Source organism: Sebastes fasciatus, chromosome 20, assembly GCF_043250625.1.
Source record: "Sebastes fasciatus isolate fSebFas1 chromosome 20, fSebFas1.pri, whole genome shotgun sequence".
NCBI lineage: Eukaryota > Metazoa > Chordata > Actinopteri > Perciformes > Sebastidae > Sebastes > Sebastes fasciatus.
This window is the reverse complement of record NC_133814.1, coordinates 10,605,010-10,611,682: the sequence shown is the minus strand read 5'-3', so window position 1 is coordinate 10,611,682 and position 6,673 is coordinate 10,605,010. Positions and strand designations below refer to the sequence as shown.

The 6,673-nt window shown below is 37.9% G+C and overlaps 1 protein-coding gene across 1 annotated transcript in view; it reads left to right on the top strand.

Moving 5' to 3' along the window:
• Positions 1-4,647: 4,647 nt before the first annotated feature.
• Positions 4,648-6,673, top strand: part of bahcc1b (BAH domain and coiled-coil containing 1b) — a 100,584-nt gene continuing 98,558 nt past the window's right edge. The window contains exon 1 of the mRNA XM_074619702.1: positions 4,648-4,815. The gene's annotated coding sequence lies outside the window, so the exon portion shown is untranslated. The remainder of the gene's footprint in view (positions 4,816-6,673) is intronic.

Here is a 6,673-nt window from a genome sequence, read left to right as displayed (position 1 = left end):
TGTATGGTCGGATGCTGTGTATTGTATATATGTATATATGTATATATATATATATGTATATATATGTATATGTGGTATGCAGTGTGCGCATGTAGTGCAATGTGCAGTGTATGTATGTGTATGTATGTATATGTATATGTATATGTATATGTATATGTATATGTATATATATATATATGTATATATATATATATATGTATGTGTATGTATATGTATGTATATGTGTGTGTGTGTGTGTATGTATGTATGTATATATTGCATGTTGTATTGCATGTGCATATTGTATATTATAAATTGTATATTATAAATAATAATTTGCGCATATAAGAAAATATAACAAATAGTCAATATGATTAAGTTAAATATGTAAGTAATGAATTGGTATTCTGGATTTATAACAAATTTATATTTTGATAAGGATAATTATATCAGTAATTAATTCATATTTCTGTATGACACAGATTAAAGGTAATAATTATAGTTAGAATAATTATAAATAATAATAATTGTAGTTAGACAAATTTTGGAAAATTTAATTAGAGTATATGTATGGCTCAATAAGGAAGCTGGTTAATAATTAATAAGTGACTTATGGAGAAGGGGTGGGATTCAATTTTGCCTTATGAATAAAGAATTTGGCTAAAATTAATAAAACATGAATCATTAGGTCCAATTTGTCCTCAAATAAAACACCAACAATAATACTATTGATGATCAATAGAAGTTATTGCTGTGTATTTGCTTCTTAACCATTTCATGAATTGTTTCCAGAGCATCTGTGTATGGGAGCATGAAACAAAGAGATGCTCTGTGGTTTTAATATCACCTTTACAGAAAACACACTCATTGCTCTCAAAGCCAAATCTTAATTTTAAAAATTCACTGGAAGGGTAAAAATTATTCATTATTTGTGGTGAATTTCTTTTGTTTTGGTTGGGACAGGGTATTTGAAGAACTTTGTTCTCAGTTTAGATGTTGTTGGTTGGTCAAAAATACTCAAAATATTACCTCTTTAATACTGAGCAGGATATAAATCATTTGTTAGACCTTGTGAATTTGTTGGAACACCTTTTATCAAGAAAATGACTTCCATTTATTAAAGGTAAGGGGAGATGAGATGGGGACTGAGACTATAATGATATTTGTTTTGCCTGATTAAGGAATGTATTCGGTATGGCATTGATAAGACATTTAAATTCTTTGAAGTTGTAATCAAAGTCATATTTACGACAAAAATCTCTGTAAAGTAATCCATCTCCATTTGCATCTAATAGATCCATTACACACCAACTATTCCTGTCCATCCAGTTCCTTTAAAACACAGCTTTTCTTTTGCGAAGTATCTGTTATTCCATAATGGTGTATTATGAGGTGTGAAGTTGTGATTGTAAAATAATTTCCAAAAAAGTAGCAGAAGCTTAAGAGGCAATTTGGTGATATTATAATCACATTTTAAGACAAATTCGATACCACCCATCTTGTCAAATATATTATGAGGGAATATACCAGGGGATTTAACACATCGTTTCAGCCAGTTCAGTTTTAGTTTCAGTTTTTTTTTCTTCCAGCTGCAGTATATTCATGCTTTTATCATTTCTTAAGACGTTTCCGTGTACTTTACTTGAGCCTTACTTAATTTCTACTCCACTACATTTCTGATGTAGACTTTTTTACTACATTTAACTGACAGCTATGGTTACTTTTCAGACTAAGATTTTACATTTAAAAAATATGTATAGCATATAATATATGATAGCTTATAAAATACAATGAATTGTTAAGGATTAAACCAGTGGCTCTCAAGCGCTCGGCTTTTGACCTCTTACAACAACAGTGTCCACTACGGGCCCTTTGTCACGTTTTAGATGTCTGTGAGCTGCTGTCAGTCCCACCAAAGAGTGATTTCCCAAACACGGATTATCCCTGGGTTGATTGGGCTGGTGCCCAGAGGCATATACATATAGACATATACATATATAGACATACATACTGTATACTGTATATATATACGTATTTATGTCTATGCCCAGGGGCCTCCGACTACTAGGGGCCTCCAAAACCCCACCAACTGTGGCCACATCCTTTGTTTTTTAATGGTGCCTTCAAATGTTTACCAGAATCACGAGTAGAGTCCAAAGCACCCAACTGGACTATGCACGCACTGTAATAAACCAGAAACTGTCAAGCATGTTCTTATAGAGTGCAACAAATATGACGAAGAAATAAGGGAAGTACTATCAGGAGAAGATGATGGAAATATTACAATGGGGAATCTGCTAGGAAAGATGTCTAAGAAAGTACACAATCTTCTAATTAATTACTTAAGGGCAACAGGAATAATGGAGAGAATTAAATTATTATTATTATTATTATTTTAGTTAGTTATTATTATTATTATTATTATTATTATTATTATTATTATTATTATTATTATTATTATTATTCGTCAAGATTCAAGATTCAAGATACAAGATGTTTATTGTCACGCTGGTGATACAAGTACAATTGTGTGAAATGCTTTTTGCTGGGAAGCTCCATTAAAATAATAAGTTATATTACAATTATAAAAGGAGATACTTTGTTCAAAGGCATATTAAAAACATATACATTAAGAACATATACAGTATATACAGTATAAAATATATTTTTGTATGAGAAGGTATCGTATGAATTATCTATTTAAAAGTCTGATGGCCTGGGGGAAAAAACTATATATTTATTATTAATTATTAATTATTAGATTTTATTTTATTTTAATTTTTTCTTTATTTCTTATTTCTTCCTGCCAATCTGCTGCGCCACACGTCTGTCCGGTAGGTGGCGGTAATGCACCTCTGAGCTGGTTTGCCAACCGCCAATAAACACCAAAGAAGAAGACCTAACGTAAGTGGAAAGGAGGCCATGGAAGGTGCATTATATGTTAATATATTGTAATTTTATAATAGGTCTGAGGAAAATGTTGATATATTATGCCTTTTGCATGTATTGAATTATGTTACCTACTTGGTAGCTTGATAAATTGTTCGTTTTTTGCCGTTTCTAGATACCGACGGTAACGTTAATGTTACCGTTGCCTAGCAGCAGCAAAGAGCACTATTCGGATTGGTTCGCTGGCTGTGTCTGTATGATGACGTCGACGAGTCGGGTGACCGTTAGGAATTTGAATATCGGCGACGGTTTGAAACACAGTTTTATGCTAGCTGCTAGCTGCTAACTTACGAACATGGATACAAAACGGTGGAGTAGCAAAGCGAAAGGCTAAAAAAAAGGAAAAGAATAGCAGAGAGATTGTACTCGAAAAAGAGGAAGAAGTGACACTTCGGAAAAACATAACGTACCGACGCGACTTTCTTAAAAAGAGCAAAGAGCCTGGTGAAGATGATGCTAACGTTGCTAGCTTAGAGAAGTAACCATAGCAACACTATTCGAAGACGGACTTCGACATAACACCAGCTGGCAGCCACTACTACTTCAGCTGTAAACACGGGTATTAAAACAATACAATTCTGCTACTATCAATATATCCTGCTTGTCTGTAATGTTGTTTTATATACATAAATGTCACTACTGCTACTGCTTTTAAAGGGACTGTTTGTAAGAATCAGAAATGCTTGTTAACAGCGACACCTGTGGCCGATAAGTCAACGAAAGTCAGCGTAGGGCTCCCTCTAAATAGACATGAACAAGCATCGCTCAACACAGTGAGGTGACACACGTCAGCTAAAACCACAATATCACTCTATATTTCACCTGCTTGGCAGTAATGTTAGCTGACCAGACGAAGGTCACTCCATTAATCAATGCTGATCCTAGTGTTGGCTTTTCCTGCTTCAGCCTCCCGACTGCGGCCAAAGGGAGACACCGGCACCCGGTCTGAGACGATAACGTTTCTCGCTGCGGAGCCCCGTCACTTCACAAGACACGGAAAACCTCTGTTGGTCTGGAGGAGCTGCAGCATTCATTTCTGCAGAAACGTCCCCTGTACATTTACTAGATATTCTCAGAGCTAAACTAACTCTTCTGCAGTGTGTAGTGTGCATGCACGTGAGGTGGAGCGAGCTGAGTGCAGGCAGAGGAGCAGAGTACAGCAGCGGGGCAGAGGACTCCGGCCCTGGAGACCAAAGCTACGGTCTCCCCCGCGACCGCGGCCAACACTGTTTTGCAAGACGGGCTTCACCTGATATAACTTTGCGGTTTTGGTGCTTCCGTGTAGTTTGTGTTAGAGTCTTGTCTGAACAGCGTAGCCACACGCGAGCGTAGCCACACGCGAGCGCGCATATGCGAGCGCGCATATGCGAGCGCGAGCGCGCATATGCGAGCGCGCATGGGGCACCGACCTGGGTGATTTATACGTGTAAGAAGTTACAAACAGTCCCTTTAATACCAGTGTGTCCTTTTCTAACATTTAAACTGCATATCCTGTTTTATGCTTTTGTTATGATGTATTTAGGAAGATGTTTAAACTGCATGCCTGTGTTTCTGTTTTTATATAGTATATCATATTATAGTATGTTAGAAAGCCTTTTGTAACACCTTGTCTGGGGACTACTGATGAATAATAGCCCTTTGGTTATTTGTGGCATTTTTTATACCATGTGTATATATTCATTTGCACTGTCCCTTCTCAAATAACCTTAACTAAAGCTGTTCCACCTCTGAACCAGGCCAGCATCCAAGAGGACCTGAGCATCAGCATGACTGAGGAGAACCACAACCCTGCGACAGACACCTGTTCAACTGCTCCATCTCCACTATGTTACACCGCCGTGGAGGCCCAGCCCGACACCGAAGCGGATGGCAGAGACCCGGTGGCGGGTAAGGTATCAGTTTAGCAGCCCAAAATGTATCTATTAGGCCTACTTTTATCTATCTATTTCAACCATTTATCCATTACAGTACGTTTAGTTAACAATTTCAACTGTTTATTCTTTATTTATTTTATTTGTATCCTGCTTAAGTTAATCCATAGAAGAGAAGAATACTGGTTGTCCATTTTAATTTGGAAAGCTATGTGTTTATATTTTAAACACCACTCAGATAAGTCAAAGAGGTTAATCTCAAATATATAACACTGTATTCTGAGCACCAATCCTGGTGGGGCAGTACATGCATTGAGCAAAACACTGTAGGCTGATGTGTTGATATTGTTGCGCTGGTCCAGGAAAGTATTGTTGCAATCATGTGGTGTAAATCCTGTCTGATAGAAGATATCTACAGGTACTGATATTGTCCTTAAGGTTGTGATCATAGGCTGAAGCCTGTCAGTGTAAATCCTGTATAAGCTACAGGTGTTTCTAACAGATGGTAATAAAAATAATGTTAGACTACTGGATTGCGTGTGTGTGAAAAATGCTACTGACACCTTGATGCATCAGTGACAATCTAAAAATGTCATATATAATAATATATCGGTCACATGTAGAGCTGTCCTGAATACTATTTTTTGGGCTTCGACGCTCCGGTGAGAAATATTCGAATGTATTCGAAGCTTCGCAGCGCATTCGAATACTTATTTGGAGGTCGGTTACCATGGCAACGGCCGAAGATTTGAAGCATTCAGGGCAGCCCTAGTCACATAGGCCATTTTTCTGCAACAAAAGTAATTTTACTTTTAATACTTTAGGCATATTTTGCTTATAATACTTCAGCGCTTTTGCTTAAGTAGGATTTTGAATGAAGAACTTTTACTTGTAATTGAGTATTTTAACATACACACACATGTTGTGTTGCTATTTTTATGTAACTAAAGGACCTGACCAGTTGTTCCACCACTGACGAGCTCTGTAATCATAACAATACCAACAGACACGCATGAATCCTGTTTTTCCAGATGCCTCAGAGATTCCCTTCAGGAAAGGGAAACAGGCAACAGAGGGATGCGAGGTGTGAGGGGGGGGAACAAAAAAACACAACAGGCAAATCATGGATGACGTCAGAGAGTATACTCAGCTCGAGCACCTGAAATGTTGTAGCTGGGTTTATTTCAGTCGGTCAAAGCGCCTGCCCGGTGCCCTCTCTGATAGACGACCATTGTGTTGTTTGACCAGGAAAGAGAAGAAGGAGAGAGCGGTTGGAGGGGGGGGGGGTTGACCTGGGAGCTTTCCCCCAGCCGGGTGTGCTTTCCCCCGGGGACGGAGGATTTTCAGAAGCAGAGACGTAATGAAGCTTTGAGAGGCGGACGGGAGGGAATTTTGAATTATATAGATGCGTGTGTATATGAGTGTTACCGAGTCCTGTCTGAAGAATCTGCACATTCTTTTAATATCATCTTTAACTCTGAAAACACACTTTTATAGACTTGAATATGAAATGATTTTTAATCTTGCGTATTTGTATAGTTTTCTATTCTTAAAGAATTACTTCTTACACACTTGTTCAGCATTTAACCCTCCCATAAGGCACTTTTCTAGCCCTGCCTTTTATGTAAATGATTTAAATAAAGTTTATTGGCATTACGTGTGCATGTGCATGAGTGTGTGCGTGCATATGTGTGTGATCAGAGAAGTTAAGACAGGAAAACCCTGGCCATTGTGCACCAGTGACCCCTCAAAATCAATGTGACAGACCGGTTGATTGGCTGGAGGGTCCTGTCTCTCTGCACCTAATCCCTCAAGGTAGACCCTCAGCCAGGCCTGCTGCGCTCGTAAGTGTGTGTGTGCATGTGTGTGTGTGA